Raw genomic sequence first — 17,721 nt, 5'->3', positions numbered from 1 at the left:
GCTACGGCGCTTGGACGCAGTTTTCAGGAAGATTTGGCTCTGACTTTAGCGCTACAGCGCTACGATAAGAGTGCTACAGCGCTGGTGCCCAGATTTTCCTCCATTTTGTTTCTGAATTTAGCGCTACAGCGCTACAATGACAGCGCTACAGCGCTGGTGTCGCGATTTTGACATATCTGATCACTTTTTGATGGGCAATTCAGTCTTTTCACGGGGGAATTTTGGTAGGGATTTTGGAGAAACATAGTGTGCGACTGAAAGAGGTCTGGAGAGGAGACGACGACTGAGAGTGAGAACCCCATTGGAGGATTCATTCTTGAGTTTTTCATCATCTTCTTCAATTTTTATGTTTGTAATTGAATTTTCTAATTGCTAGAATGGATAATATGGGCTAATTTCTTCTTTAGGGCTATTATGTGAATCTTTTGGAAACCCTTTTTATGGATTAATGCAGAATTCATGTTCTTCTTCATCTCTTTCAATTCCTTACAATCTGTGTTACTTGTGCAATTATCGATTGATCACCTCTAATTGTTATTTCATGAATCAAATTGAAATCTGAAAAGTGAAATTTGATATGCTTTGATTGTTTGGATGAAAATTCAATTTAGAACGAAAGTATCTAAATTGTTTGCCTATTTTTTCTGAGTTGCGTGTTTAATGCCTTCTTCATGATTTAACTTACCATAGAAATATAGGAAGTTGTCATTTAGATTGAATTTTGTAAATCTTAACCATATTATGAATTGTTTTTGGAACTTGTTCTTGAATAGGGAGAAGGGGATATAATTCTTGCATTAGGAAATAAAAGGGTGGAAAATAGAGGATCATAATTGTCCTAATTTCATTTTCTCTGTTATTTTGTATAAATTCTCATTGCACTTCGTTAGTATTCTTCTTTGTTTGAAATCTCTGAAATTGTTTAATCAAATAGAATTAAAAAGATTGATTGATTGGTAATTGATAAATCAGTCCTTGAGGACGATACTTGGTTTTTACCATTTTATTACGAATTGCGACTGTGTGCACTTGCATAGCAAAAATATCGCAACAAGTTTTTGGCACCGTTGCCGGGGACTGAAAATAATTATCAATATCAGTCTAATTAATTTTTATTCTAATTTGATTTTACTTTCTCTTGTTTCTAATCTGTTTAGTTGCTTAATTTGTCTATCTCAGGTGAATTTTGGTATATGCGTGGCAGAAGAGGATCAGACAGTCTTGTTCCTTTGAATCCTGAGATTGAAAAGTCTTGCAAGCAAATCAGAAAGAACAAGAGGGAGGCCCAGAAATCTGTGAAGATGGCACAGAATGATGGGGATGGCAGGAATGTTCTAATTCCTGGAATTGTACAAGGGGGTCAGGCTCAGAACAATGCTGAGAGGAGCCTGAGAGATTATGTACTGCCCACTCTGACAGGAGTACAAAACAGTATACGCCCACCAGCTGTAGAGGCCAACCACTTTGAAATCAAGCCAGCTATTCTACAAATGGTGCAATCCTCTGTGCAATTTAATGGGTTGCCTTTTGAAGATCCTCACACCCATTTGTCTAATTTTCTGGAGTTGTGTGGAACTTTTAGATATAATGGGGTGAGTGATGACGCAATTAAACTTAGGCTTTTCCCATTTTCTCTGAGGGACAGAGCTAAAAGTTGGTTGAACTCGTTTCAACCAAACTCTATTGTCACCTGGCAAGATCTAGCTCAGAAGTTTCTGTCAAAATTCTTCCCTCCATCCAAAGTTGCTAAATTGAGGGGAGAGATCAATAACTTTTGCCAGAATGATAGAGAGTCATTGTATGAAGCTTGGGAACGGTTCAAGGAACTCTTGAGAAGATGTCCTCATCATGGCATTGAACAGTGGATGCTAGTACAGAATTTTTACAATGGTTTATGTCCTACAACCAGAACCATTATTGATGCTGCAGCGGGTGGTACTTTTATGAGCAAGAGTGCAACTGGTGCGTATGAGCTGCTAGAGGACATAGCCACAAACAATCATCAATGGTCAGAAGAAAGATCATCAGGAGTCAGAAAGGTAGCTGGGGTGCATGAGCTGGATGCAATCACTGCTCTAACAGCACAAGTAGCCTCCTTGACAAAACTGTTACAACAGAGCATTATATCTGCTAATGCGGTTCAAATGGCAGCCAGGTGTGAAATCTGTGGTGGTCCTCACTTTTTTGATCAGTGTCCAACCAATATTAATAATAACATTCCGATGGATCAAGCTCAGGTTCAAGCAGTGGGAAACTTTCAGAGGCCAGTAAATAATCCATTCGCCAATACTTACAATCCTGGGTGGCGAAATCATCCTAATTTTTCTTGGAGGAATAATCAAGGCCAGCAACCTCAGTTTCAGGGTCAATTTCATAATAATATGCCTCAGCCACCAATGCATCAAGGTTCTTCATCACAACAGCCTAGGCCTCAACAGTCAATGAATCAAGCTCCACTTGAAAGGCCTAATGAATTGCAAGCTGCATTATTGACTCTCACCAACACTCAAACACAGTTTATGATAGAAACTCGCTCTTCCATCAGGAATCTTGAGATGCAAGTTGGTCAATTGGCAAATATGTTACAAAGTAGGCCTCAAGGAAATTTGCCAAGTAATACAGAGGTGAATCCTAAAGAGCATTGAAATGCAATCTCTTTGAGGAATGGGAAGAAGTTGGAAGAGCCAGTCAAGAAGTCTATACCTGCCCCAAAAATTGAAGTTGAGAATGAGGGTAAGGTAGAAGAAGAGGTTATTGAAGACCTTGAGAAGAATCAGTCACCAGTGAGTTATGAGCACCACATCAAGATTCCATATCCTCAGCGACTTCAAAAGAAGACACTTGACAAACAATTTTCAAAATTTCTAGATATTTTTCGAAAACTTCACATTAACATACCTTTTGCCGAGGCACTTGAACAAATGCCAAGTTATGTGAAGTTTATGAAGGAAATACTGTTCAAGAAGAGGAAGATGGAGGATTATGAGACGGTGGCACTCACTGAAGAGTGCAGCGCCATTCTACAAAGGAAGCTTCCTAAAAAACTGAGAGATCCTGGGCGTTTCACAATACCCTGCACTATTGGGAATTTTGAGAGCATGAATGCTCTATGTGATTTGGGGGTGAGCATTAATCTAATGCCGCTTTCTGTGTTCAAAAGATTGAAGCTTGGGGAAGCAAGACCTACAACAGTGACTCTTCAGTTGGCAGACAGATCAATAGCACATCCTCGGGGTATTATTGAAGATGTTTTGGTAAAAGTGGACAAGTTCATCTTCCCAGCAGACTTTATTGTACTTGATATGGAGGAGGATGCCAACGTCCCAATCATTCTTGGAAGACCATTCTTAGCCACAAAACGAGCTTTAATCGACGTACAAAAGGGGGAGTTAAGGTTGTGAGTCCAAAATGAGGAAATAAGTTTTAATGTTTTTACAGCAATTGAAATTCCTACATGTTGTAGAGTTGACGTGGTGAATGATTGTCAAGATTCAGTTGATAAAAAGAAGAAGAAGACCAAAGAACGATTTCAAATAGTTCGACGTCATATGAAAAGATTATTGTGTGGCAAGTTTGAAGGATTCGATGACATTGGAGATAGTTTCAATATTCTCATCAGTAGAAGGGAATTCCCCTCGTATGACACGATGGCTCTCAAGGATGCAAGGGGTGGACTTGACCCAAGTTAAAGGTGTAGAGAGTTCAACGTCCGGCTAAATGACATTAACGACAGCGCTTTTGGGAGGCATCCCATTCTTTTAGTTGTTTTGCTTTAGTTTTGAACAATTTTTAAGTGTTGTTTTGGTTTTTATTATTTTGGACAATTTTTGGATTATTTTTGTAAGTTAAACCGTGAAAAGCGTGAGAATTACTTCACTCCTCCGCCACAGTACTCGCCATACCAGTGGCCACCACCACCTCCTCCGCCATACTGATGTGGCGTCAGGTAAGTTCTCTTTCTTTGTTCTTTTCTTTATCACATTGGGGACAATGTGCATCTTAAGTTTGGGGGGGAGCTTATTCTGTGTTATTTTTATTTTGTGCGTTGTTTAGTTTAGCTTTTAGTTTCTTGTGTTATTTTCTGTTGTTTGTTTAGTGTAACTGTTAAGCCATCATTCTTGTCTGTTGTTGCTTTGTCTTTGTTCGTGAAAAGGAAATTGAATTCAACTGTGTGCTTGGTTCAATTGTTTTAGAGTTTAATTTAAAGGTTTTGTGGGAAATTTTTAATATGTTTTGAAAAGGCAACACTTTGGATTTTATTATATATGTTTGACTAGGGTTGGTGGTATGACAATTTGAATTTGATAAAACTTGCATTATTTGGCCTTTGAGGCGAAATCCTTGATGACATGTGTTTTGAAAAGTGATTTAGGCAATTTTATTGGATCGATTGTGCTTTTCAAGCCAACCTTGATTTAATTTTCCCTAGATACCCTCTTTGAGCCTAAAAGTCTACCTTTTATTGTTAAACACTTATTTTGAGCTTAACCGAATACTTTATTATTTTTCAGTTCCTAGATTTGTACCATGAGCTTATAAAATATAAAAGGGGATTGATTTATAATGGGTGTTACTCTTGTGTATTGGTGTTGGCAATAGAAAAATTCAAGAAAAGATTGAGAAAGAAAAAATAAATGAGATTTGAGAGAAACTACTTTTCTTTTGATGTTCCCATTAAAATGCATAAGTTTGGGGGAAATGTAGTATAAAAAAAATAATAAATAAAATCTAGTGTTTAAATTTCTCAATCTTTGGAAATAAAGAGGATCTTTGGGTTGTGTTAAATTGTATTGTGAATATCAAGATTGGGTGTAAAGTTTATATGCTTATGGTAATTTTGAGCCTAAATGACAATTTCATCTACCCTTACCTAAGCCTAACGCTATAACCCGTGAAAGTCCTTTTGATTTCAAAACACGTGTTATTGACATTAGTGGAGAAGGTTAAGTAATGCAAGCATATTGAAAAATTGGTTTGTGGAATTGTCTGGAATGAGTTGAGCATATATGATAGAGTCCAAGTGTGGTAGTCATTTTCGTGATATGTTATTGATTTCCCTAATTGAACTTTACAAATTGGACTTTAAGGCAATTGAGCTGAAATTCTAGTTATTATTATTACAATTGAGATTTCATGAGTTTTGGCAGGGCAGTGTAGATGGTAATGATGGTTTAGCTTGTTCGTTTTGTGTTTGCTTCTTTTTGTTAGTTAACTTGGTATTTACTCGAGGGCGAGTAAAGATTTAGTTTGGGGGAGTTTGATAAACGAGTTTTAGGCTCGTTTATGGTCTAAGTTTTTAGGCTATTTTTCATTAGTTAGGATTATTTTATTTCGGAATTATGCTCGTTTGTTCATGTTTCAGGGTGATTAATGCTAAAGTGATACAAATAATGAAAAGGAGTGAAAGTGGAACAAAATCGGGACGGATTAGTGGATTTTTGGGTTCTGTAAGTAGCGCTACAGCGCTACTAAGGGAGCGCCGCAACGCTAGGAAGGATTTCTGAAAGTTGACATTTCTGACTTTAGCGCTATAGCGCTACAACAACAGCGCTACGGCGCTTGGACGCAGTTTTCAGGAAGATTTGGCTCTGACTTTAGCGCTACAACGGTACGATAAGAGCGCTACAGCGCTGGTGCCCAGATTTTCCTCCATTTTGTTTCTGACTCTAGCGCTACAGCGCTACAATGACAGCGCTACAGCGCTGGTGTCGCGATTTTGACATATCTGATCACTTTTTGATGGGCAATTCAGTCTTTTCACGGGGGAATTTTGGTAGGGATTTTGGAGAAACATAGTGTGCGACTGAAAGAGGTCTGGAGAGGAGACGACGACTGAGAGTGAGAACCCCATTGGAGGATTCATTCTTGAGTTTTTCATCATCTTCTTCAATTTTTATGTTTGTAATTGAATTTTCTGATTGCTAGAATGGATAATATGGGTTAATTTCTTCTTTAGGGCTATTATGTGAATCTTTTGGAAACCCTTTTTATGGATTAATGCAGAATTCATGTTCTTCTTCATCTCTTTCAATTCCTTACAATCTGTGTTACTTGTGCAATTATTGATTGATCGCCTCTAATTGTTATTTCATGAATCAAATTGAAATCTGAAAAGTGAAATTTGATATGCTTTGATTGTTTGGATGAAAATTCAATTTAGAACGAAAGTATCTAAATTGTTTGCCTATTTTTTTTGAGTTGCGTGTTTAATGCCTTCTTCATGATTCAACTTACCATAGAAATATAGGAAGTTGTCATTTAGATTGAATTTTGTAAATCTTAACCAGATTATGAATTGTTTTTGCAACTTGTTCTTGAATAGGGAGAAGGGGATATAATTCTTGCATTAGGAAATAAAAGGGTGGAAAATAGAGGATCATAATTGTCCTAATTTCATTTTCTCTGTTATTTTGTTTAAATTCTCATTGCACTTCGTTAGTATTCTTCTTTGTTTGAAATCTCTGAAATTGTTTAATCAAATAGAATTAAAAAGATTGATTGATTGGTAATTGATAAATTAGTCCTTGAGGACGATACTTGGTTTTTACCATTTTATTACGAATTGCGACTGTGTGCACTTGCATAGCAAAAATATCGCAACACTACCCATAAAAGATACCCAGAAAAATTACCCATAAATTATCTTGTCATAAACATCGCATTCCTAGGCATATTCCTATGCACCAAAAACCAGCCAAAAACAACCTACAGTGTGCGACTAAGAAAGAGGTTTACCTAACAGAGAAACGGAAAGATCAAAACATGCAACATGCAGAGGACTTACAGTGTATTTTCCGTGCGAAAGTCATAAAAAGTGTAGGAATCAGAGTCCTGGTGGAATCCTTAAAGCTAGATTGATGAAGAAACTCTTGTGACGAGAGCGTAGGGATCTCTGGGATGATAACCGGAAGAAGAAACGCTTCTGAGACTAAAAAGAGAGAAAATGAGAGAAAAATTTCAAATGAAGGGTGGCTAATACGGAAGATGGCCAACCTTATATATACGTAAGAGGCATAAAGGAATGAGGACCGTTCGATCAGATTAATGCGAGATACGAGGGTCATGACTCGAGAGGCGAAACGACGGATGAAGGCAGGCTAGGCCATTTAATGCAATTCTTGGAAATCGAACAGTCGCCAACCGAGGCGCTCCACGTGTCCGATACCCACACAGTGGGTGGAACATGAAGAGTCGAAAGGGAAACTTAAAAGCCCCTGCTGTGAAGGTCACAGAAAACGTCATGGGTCACGAGCAGGGGCTTGCGGGGGGGGGGGGGAATGTACGCCCTAAATATCCGCGCACTATTGGCGAGCTAGAAAAGGGCCTAATTCTATCTGCCACGTGTAAATCGTCCACCCGGAGCTGTTTGTTACGGACCTCCATCTATCCAGCCTGAGCTGATTAGAGAGTTAACTGCTACTCGGAGACATCGTGTCAGCAGTATGAGTGTCACGAGCTGGCACCACATTAAGCTTGGAATGCGGCAGTGATCTGACACCCGAATCCTTGTAAAGTCAACCACGCAATATAAATGTGCATATATCAGACATCACGTGTCTATTCTATTCCTGAATTCTAGGACACGCAGTATAACATGCGTGTTCAGACATCCCACACCTGATTTGGGCCATGCAGCCCATTATCCCTCCTTACCTATTGATTAGACCACACTTCACTGCAAAGTTTAGGAATTAATCATCAATGTCACAAAGATGACGTGAAGGGTAAAGAGATCACGAAATGACCCCATTGCAAACCCAGATATCTTCTTCCTATAAATACCGAGACCCTGGGTAGTGCAGGGGTTGAGATATTTTTGTAAAGAAACACTCTGTAAGAAATAGTCAAGAGATATCAATAATATCGACTGGTGGACTAGATGGATTTTAACCTTCGAACCACCTAAAAGGAAAGGAGTGACCATCTTCCCATGCTATTAGTTTCTCAAGTCTAGAATATAATTATTCTCATATTACGGTTCACCAATTAGCACTAATACATCTTACTTATTCGTATAATTACCTGTTGGCGAAGAACCGCGTCAACAACTATATTTCAGATTTTTAATTTTTAGATAGTTTTATATTAATGATTTTGAAATTGTTTTAGGTTTAAACTTTGCATTTTAATATTTTTTTTAGAATTTTTTTATTATAATTTATTTATTTTTTATTAACTTTAAAATTTAATTTAATTTCGAATTTACTTATTTAAATGAGTATATATATATATATTAATGTATATATTTTGTATAAGTTTCATTTTATTAATTGTTTAGTTTGATTATTATTAGTAAATTTTTGTTTATATTTTGTTCACTTTTTAAATTTTGGGTTTAATTGGTTAAATATGTATATATATTAAAATTGTTTGTTTTTTAAGTTATATTTTATTATTAATTTAGTTAAGATATTTACAGTCAATTTTTCTTTATGTGATTTGTTAAATTTTTTTTTAAAAAAAATATATATATATTTCAGGTTTAAGTATATAAATGAGTACATATAACAAATTATTTATTTTCTTTAAGCGCTTTATTGTTTATTTAGTTATAATATAGCTTTAATATATTTTTCTTTATATTTTGTCTACTTTTTTATTATTTTTTTGTTTATTGTTATATTTGAGTAGGTATTTTGTTGACAACTTTGTTGGTGAGATCAAGCTTTGGAGGATTTTATATTAGAGGTAATATTTTGAACATTAATGTATAATTAGGATAATGAACTTAGTGGAATGTACGAATTATAAAATAGTGGAGATAGGTTCTGAGACTGTGTGCTGCAGTGATATAAGGCTGTAATTATGCATGTGCTGATTGATTAATTGGTTTGTTGTATTTATGAGATGAATATATGTTTATTTAAATTTTCGGAAATATGATAGAAATAAGGGAAATGCTTTCCAATCTTTTTTAAGATTTAGTAATGTGAGAATTATGCATGTTTGATTGATTAATTGGTTTGTTGTATTTATGTGATGAATATATGTTTATTTAAATTTTGGGAAATATGATAGAAATAGGGGAAATGCTGTCCAATTTTTTGTAAGATTTAGTAATTTGATAATTATGCATGTTTGATTGATTATTTGGATATTTTTTTGTATACCATGTTCTGTATAAATGCACATTTTAAATTTGGGAAATGCTACCCAATTTTTTTTGGACATATTGTTTCCTTTATTTACATGTCAATTAAGTAATCCACGAGCTTAATTGTTAATGTTTGTTGCTTTGTTTGTTTAATTTTTTTTTGTTGTGTGAAGTTTGACAATGGATACAGATTGGATGTTAGCGGATAGGTTATCTGTGAAATATAGAAATGGAGTTGAGTTTTTCTTGGAATTTTGTGCAAGAAATACTCAATCTCCTAATAGTATTCCTTGTCCACGTGTTAAGTGTGGTAACGTTGTAAGGATGCCAATTTTTAAAATAAAAGACCACTTATTTAGGAATGGAATAGACAAAAGTTATAAAGTATGGTTTTTGCACGGAAACATAATAAAAGTCACTGATGAGGGACCATCTAAGAATAATAAGTATTTTGATTTGGATTACAAAGTTGATGATATTGCAGAAATGATTGATGATGCACAATATGAATCACATGTGGATCCAATTAAATTTCAGTCAATCTTAGAAGATGCTGAGAAACCTATTTTCCCTAATTGTACAAGGTTCACTAAATTATCAGCACTGCTTAGGTTGTATAACTTAAAATCCAAACATGGGTGGAGTGATAAGGGAATGACAGAGCTATAACATTTTTAGGAGAATTATGAAGCAAAGAAGACATTGCGTTCGTTAGGCATGCAATATGAAAAAAATACATGCTTGTCCTAATGATTGCATCTTATTTCGAAAGAGATTTGTTGATGCAATTGCATGTCCGACATGTGGCGAGTCTAGATGGCAAAAGAAAAAAAATTCAGATGTTGTTAGAAAATGTGTCCCTGCAAAGGTTTTATGGTATCTACCACCGATACCTCGTTTGGTTAGGTTGTACTGAAATGATGATCACGCTAAAAATTTAATTTGGCATGCTAAAGACAGAGTAAAGGATGGCAAGCTAAGACATCCAGCTGACTCGCCATCTTGGAAAACAGTAGATGTTAAATGGCCAGAATTTGGCAATGAATCGATGAATATTCGTTTGGGTCTTTCTACTGACGGAATTAATCCACACAATTCTCTTAGTAGTAAATATAGTTGTTGGCCTGTAATGTTAGTCATCTATAATCTACCGCCATGGTTGTGTATGAAGAGGAAGTTTACCATGTTGACATTGTTGATATCTGGTCCTAAACAACCTGGAAATCATATTGATGTATACCTAGCTCCTTTAATTGATGATTTGAGCACATTGTGGTATGAGGGGGTTAATGCTTACGATGCTTATAAGAAAGAAAATTTTAATCTTAAAGCAGTGTTGTTGTGGACTATTAATGATTTTCCAGCCTTAGGTAATCTTTCTGGATTTAGTGTAAAAGGGTACAAGGCATGTCCCATTTGTAAAGAAGGGACTCATTCTGAATATTTAAAACATTCTAGAAAGATTTGTTATATGAGACACCGAAAGTTCTTATCTAAAAAACATAAATTTTGAAGTTTGAAAGATGCCTTTAATGGTAAACCTGAATTTCGAAAGGCTCCACCACCTTTACTTGGAGGACAATTGTTAACAAAGTTGAACAAAGTCCAATGCAAGTTCGGTAAACCTAAAAATTATACAAATAAGAGAAAAAATGTTAGATGTGAAAAAACAAAGGAGGTTGTAGATGGTGCGACAGGTTGTTGGAAGAAGAAATCTATTTTTTTTGAGCTTGAGTATTGGGAGCATTTGGTTTTGCGACACAACTTGGATGTAATGCACATTGAGAAAAACGTGTCGGATAGCATAATTAGTACATTGCTGAATATTCCTGGTCGTAGTAAGGATGGAATTAAAGCTCGGTTGGATTTAAAAGTAATTGGTATACGCAGTAAGTTACAACCAGAGGTTGGTGAGAGACGAACCTATTTACCACCTGCGTGTTATACCCTGTCTAAAGAAGAAAAATGAATTGTATGTCATTCTTTGTCGAATGTGAAAGTACCGGAAGGTTATTCTTCAAATATTTCTTCTTTGGTAGATATGAAAATTTTGGATTTAGTTGGAATGAAGTCTCATGACCATCATACACTTTGAACATCTTCTATCGGTAGTTATCCGTTCTGTGTTACCCAAAAAAGTTCGATATGCAATTACCAAACTATGCTTTTTCTTTAAATCTATTTGTTGTAAAGTGGTAGATGTGTCGAAGTTGGACAATCTTCAAACAAATATCGTGATAACTATGTGTGAGTTGGAGCAGTATTTCCCACCTTCATTTTTTGACATAATGGTTCATTTAATAGTTCATTTGGAGAGAGAAGTAAAATTATGTGGACTAGTATACTTGAGATGGATGTACCCATTTGAATGATATATGAATGTTTTAAAAGGTTATGTTAGAAATAGAAGTAGACCTGAGGGTTGCATAGTTGAATCCTACATCGTTGAAGAAGCAATGGAGTTCTGCTCATAATACTTATCAGGTGTTGCGAGCATTGGACTATGTTTTTCTAAAATTGAGTTTGAAATAAGTAAAAGTGATAGAGGTGGTGTTGTTTCTGAAGTAAATAAATATGATAGAGATGAAGCACATCGCCTAGTCTTACAAAATATTGATGATGTTCAACCATACATCGAGTAAGTTCCCATACATATGCATGGTCAATCTTATTTTTCTCTTTCATTATATTGGCCATGAATTTTGTTTGTTGATATAAATGATATTTCTTGAAGAGAACGTTTCAATTGGATCAAGACTGCTTATCCTAATAAGTCTCGGAATAAAAATGGGTACAAGATGAACATTATCGAAATTTCAGCACTTAGTTCGAGAATGAGGTAAAATACTTGTGTTGTTCTTGTTTGAGTGTTATTGTATTTTAGCTTGTTAGAATTTAACATACTTTGTTTTATTTTATTGTATTCTAGGTTCTGATTAACACCACAAACAAAGTGTCTGAAACACTAAAATGGATAGCATGAGGTCATTCAATGAGTGTAATTAAGTATCAATGCTATTATATTCACGATATTCAATTCAACACCATAGAACGTGGTAATATTAGAAAGACACAAAATAGTGGTGTTACTATTATCGCCAGACTTTAAAATATCTAGTTCCAAAGATAAAAATCCCATAAATTGTGATATGACATTTTATGGGGTGATCAAAGAAATTTGGGAACTAGATTATGTGACTATTTGAATTCCTGTCTTCTTGTGTGATTGGGTGAAAGTGATAATGGGGTCAAAACAGATGTATTAGGATTCACACTGGTGGACTTAAACTGAATAGAACATAAAGCTGACCGCTTTATAATGGCATCACAAGCCAAGCAAGTATTTTATCTGAGTGATCCAATAGATGCTCGATGGTCAATTGTCCTAACAAGTCAACCAAAAGATTATCTAATCAAAGAGTCTGGGAGCGATGACATTATACTTGAACAAGAAACATTTACCATTGATTCACTGCCTATTGATGTCACCATTGATAATGATGATGACTATATACGCGAGAATGGTGAAGGGTTGTGGGTAGATAATTAAAGGTGTATATATTAATTTTATGATTTTGTTTTTATGTATTTTGTGAAGTTTATACCAGTTAATATTTGTGTTTACTTAATTGCAGATTTATTGATTATGGATCCATCATATGATGAAGAGGGCGATCCGTTTGTTGATGATCATGGTAATGGTCTTGGGGGGACTAATCCTACCGCACCAACAAATACACAAGATAAGAAGTATAGGGGTAAATCGAACTATAGTGATGTATTCAAAGCAAGAAGTGAGGGTCGGAATTATGAGGTCGAGTACAATCATTTTGGTCGAGCGATGGGAAAAGGGAGGATCAAGATGAACAGCACCATCGGTCTTCTATCATGCACAACCCTTCCTTTAGACATCGACAATTGGAAACAAATGCCGAAGGATAAAAAAGAAACTTTATGGGGTCAAATACAAGTAAACTATAATGTAACTATTAAATTTATCATAACGAATTAATATATTGAAAAAAGTTTAATATTTTTGGGTCCGTTTGTGCAGGAAATGTTCAAACTTCCAAATTCTTCTAAAACAGACATCCTCAAAGAAGCAGGAAAAACATGGAGAAGTTGGAAAACAAGACTAACAAAAGATCTTATATATGTATATAAGAATGTAGCTCCTGAGCTTCTTGCCAAGCCGTCATCAGACTACATCGAATATTACAAACCTGAAGATTGGAAAATTTTTGTTACAAAAAGACTAACCCCAGATTGGGAAGAGATGAGAAGACAAAAACAAGATGCTCGGGCTTAGAACAAGTATCTACATCACTCAGGGCGTGGTGGTTATGCACTGGTAGAGAAACAAATGGAAGAGGAATTGGGTCATGAGTTGATCGAATATGACAGTGCTGAGATGTGGACACAGGCACGGATGAACAAGAAATGAGAAGTTATTGATGAAGAAGCTCGAGATGTGGTGAAGAAGATTGTAAGTGTTCCTTGATTTTTTAAAATAATTGTAATGATTAATGTGTGTGTTAAATTCTAATTGATTTATTTACTATGTATATAGGCAGAATACAGGCAAAAAGTAGCAGAAGGCGAGTTGGTGGAGGAAGGTTCAAACGATATACTAACAATGGCATTAGGCACTCTAGAGCATGGGGGACGTGTTAGGGGGGTTGGTGCACATGTCGCTCCCTGTCAATTTTTTCATGTCCCACCACCAAAAAGATTCAATCACAAACTAAAAGGTGTGGAAGATTATCGTTATAAAGACCTTGAAGAGAAATGGCGTCAATATATGAAGAAAGGGCACGTCAACAGGAGGAAAAGTTAAACCAGTTGATGGCGCATATTGCATCTCAACAAAGCGAGGCATTTGGATCATCAAATGCATCTGGTTCAGGTGTAGGAGGAGCCTCAAACACACCAAACGCACCATATGCCCCTCCACCACCGACACAGGCACAACATGCTCCGCCACCACCGACATGGACATCATATGCTCACAGAGCACCCTCACAACTACCAATTGCTGCTCCACCACCGACACAGGCACCATGTGCTCCTCCACCACCACAGTCAAAGTTTCCTGATGAGGTAATAGTTTCTTAGTAATTCATTATTACATTTGATAACTCTACAAAATAGAGTTATTTTGCCACTTTTTATGTGCTAATTGTTGCTTAATTCTTGAGTTTTTAATTGATTTATTAAGTTTTTAAAGTAATTTTGAATTTATTGGGTTTATTTTGATTTTATATATTTATGTGTGTTTTTATAGTTATTTTGTTGTAAAATATTGTAGTTAATTATTTGAATTATTGTTGTTTAGTTTGAGGTAAAAACATATTGTATTATTGAACTTAAATGTTAAATATAAATTAAGTTATAATTAATATTTTCAAATAATTAAATTGATATATTTTATAGTTGAAAATATTTTATTATGATTTATTTTATATTTATTTTGTAGGGAATGTATTACATTTTTTTAGGGCTTCGAAAATTAAGGAAAAGAAAGGAAAAAAAATTGCCAAATTGAAAAAAATGCTCACCAGCCATTTCCTTCAGGACCACCAACCTAGGCCCACTTGGCTCACAAGCTTCACCCACTCGGCCCAGCAAGCAGCTCCAAGGCCCAACGCCTCATCTCCTAGCTGCCAGCCGAAGCTTCCCTTCCTCCAGCCAACCGCCTGCCTCCTGCAGCTCCAGCACCGAAGACCACTTAGCCCAACAGCAGCCACTTGCCTTCACCCAGCAGTGCAACACAAAGCTGCCAACAATCAGGCCTGCTCCACTCCATTCAGCCCAGGCCCAAACCGAAGCAACTAGCTGCACTCCACCTCACCAGCAACTGCCTCTTGATGCACCCAGCCCCAATCCAAGCGGCCACCAGCCAACTTTTCCCCATTTTTGAGCCCAACAAAAACATATATTGTCCCCTTGTCCCCATTGTCCAAAAATACCAATTTTTACCCAAACTTTTCTACACATTTTACCCCATACCATCATCATTACACCCTATAATTTACCCATATTTGCCATATTATTATTAATTTAATCAATTTAATTAATTTAAAATGATTATTTTAATACTCATTTTTTGGCTATAAATAAGGGAGTTTAGGGATAATTTAGAGGAAGAGGTTACCATACCACAAAGTTTCTACACTTTCAAATCTCTATTCTCTTCATCTTCTTTTTCTTTTTGGTTATTTTCTATGCATTTTTAGAGGAAAAATTTGGGGGTTCATCCTCCAAATTTTCCTATTTATGTTTGTAATTTTTAGTTTGTATTTTCTATTCTAGTTATGAGTTTCTAATCTTCTTCAGATTATTAAGGTGATGATGAAACAATATGTAACTAAATAGTATTTATTTTGTATGTTGATTTCTCATTTTGTGCAACAAAGTTTATGGAATTTTCTTCTTCAAATATCTTCTTTCATCTTAAATATCATGTATTTTGGATTGTTAACACATATTTACACTTTTTTCTTCATTAGTGCAAAAACATAATATTCGTTGTGTAAGATGTGTCATTAAATTGTACACATCCATGCTTAGAACAAAAATATTATGTTTTGCCTTATAAATAATGTTAATTTATTTATTTGTTATTTTATTAGATTGATTTACATTAAAAGCTTTGAAATTATAATTTTAAAAGTGAAGATAAATCCTATATTTTTATAAAAACTTGTACTTAAATAAATATCTAATTTGAATAAGTGATGGTTTGATTAATTTCTATTATTACTAAAACTTGGGAATCAATGTACTTTTAAATATTATTGAACTTATATTTTGTGGATTCTATTATCTTAATAATCTTTCTTTTACCATCTTGATTTCTACAATTAATTTATGTTTATACATTGTCTTTAATTTTATTTTTATTGTTACAAATTCTCACAAATCTTTGGAGCTAGGTTAAAATTTATTAATTTTGGTTTAAAATAGTTTTCTTTTCGAGTTTAGACAACTCCTTTGGGTTCGACATCCTTTCTTACACGATCACTATTCTATATGAACGATTCGTGCGCTTGCAATATAAATATTTAAAACATACCCGTTTTAGGTCCATCAGCATATATTTGATACAGTAAAATTAAACTAGTTTATCGAAAAGTCTAACAGATTAATTGGAATATAATAGATTAATTGTAAGTTATGTCTTGGTTCGACACAAAATATAGTTCCAGAGGGGAAAATTTTAAGTACTTGTTGCACAGAAATACATAGCGTTCAACTGGCTCCTGGAAATTATCCTGTGAGAGTTGATGTAGCTATTCAAGAGAATGATAGTTTACCATATCCGCTTACAATGGAAGGTTATACATTGGTTGGACAAGCAGTCGGGTATGATGTTGGATGGCCACAACATTGGGTTCTTACTAATCAACAAACGAAAGAGTCACTTGCGCCCTCTACTCAACAACCAAGACAATCAAAGAAAATAATAGAGGCATTGACACAAAAGCCTATAGAAGTTCCTATAACAAGAATATTGAAGTGTTTGGTGAAGTTTATTGATAAATGGAAAGCTGACCGCGTGGTAGAAATTCCAATTGTTGAAAGGGTATTTGGATTCCAAACTATCACTCTGTTAGGGAAAGATGATATCCTCCACTTTTGCAACAATGAGATGATTGGACATACTGAGCTAACAATATATATGAGGTACAATGGGGTTTATAATCTTTTAGTTTATTTAGTTTAACTTGAAATTGAATAGTTTATTAACTTTTTTAATTATATGTAGCTTCCTCGATAATTTGGTGCAAACGAAGGGATTGAACCACATGTACACTTTCATGCATCTCACTTTAGTGTTCACTAATGCTAGAACCAATGAAGTACGTGCTAAAAATCTCTTTGATCGGTTTCTACAGATGGAGCTAGAGACAGTTTCTAATTTGTCCTTGGAACAACAAGTAATTCAACTTAATTTTATATTCATATATTTTGTTTATTGATAAATATCTTACACAAGTTTTTTTATTGTAGCTTTCATTGGATGTTAGTATTAATTCATCCACACAGTCATTCGGTGGCCTTTTTGGATCCTGTAAACTCACATTTTTGTTCAGAAATCAAGGAGATAATTATCATGTAAGTTTTTCATATTACTTAATTAATTTATGATTTTATTTCAAACTCATATATGGGTAAATATTAATATTGTGTGCAGGGCGTTGGATCAATATGATACACACTGAAGACTAAAAGAGTCAATCAATCTAAAAGTTTGTATTCCTAAAGTAAGTAAATTATATTACTTATCGTATTCAACTTTTTGACATATTTCTATTATAATAACTTACTAAATATAATATTTAAATTATGATAACTATGTTGTAATAGTGTCGAAATCAGACTAGGCCAACCGAGTGTGGCTTTTACTTTATGAAATTTGCTATAGACTTGATTTCACAGCCTAGATCGAAGGCCTACTTGAAAAATGAGGTATTGTTTTACTTTTTAATTTTCATTTAAACTATCGTTCATAATTTTATTTGGATGATTTCTAACTTATTATTTAAATATTTTCTAATTAGTTTACGAATACGAGTCCATATTCGGCTGACGAAATCAACAAGATTCGGGATGAGTGGACTGAA

The 17,721-nt window shown here is 34.8% G+C and overlaps 1 non-coding gene across 1 annotated transcript; it reads right to left on the bottom strand.

Annotated features, from left to right (window-relative positions):
* Nucleotides 1–1,748: 1,748 nt before the first annotated feature.
* On the bottom strand, nucleotides 1,749–1,855 carry LOC133827813 (small nucleolar RNA R71). Its single transcript, XR_009890464.1, has one exon. It is a non-coding gene; the product is annotated as a small nucleolar RNA R71 (small nucleolar RNA).
* Nucleotides 1,856–17,721: the final 15,866 nt, after the last annotated feature.

Source organism: Humulus lupulus, chromosome 3, assembly GCF_963169125.1.
Source record: "Humulus lupulus chromosome 3, drHumLupu1.1, whole genome shotgun sequence".
NCBI lineage: Eukaryota > Viridiplantae > Streptophyta > Magnoliopsida > Rosales > Cannabaceae > Humulus > Humulus lupulus.
Note: the sequence above shows the minus strand (reverse complement) of the source record. Positions and strands in the feature narration are given on the sequence as shown.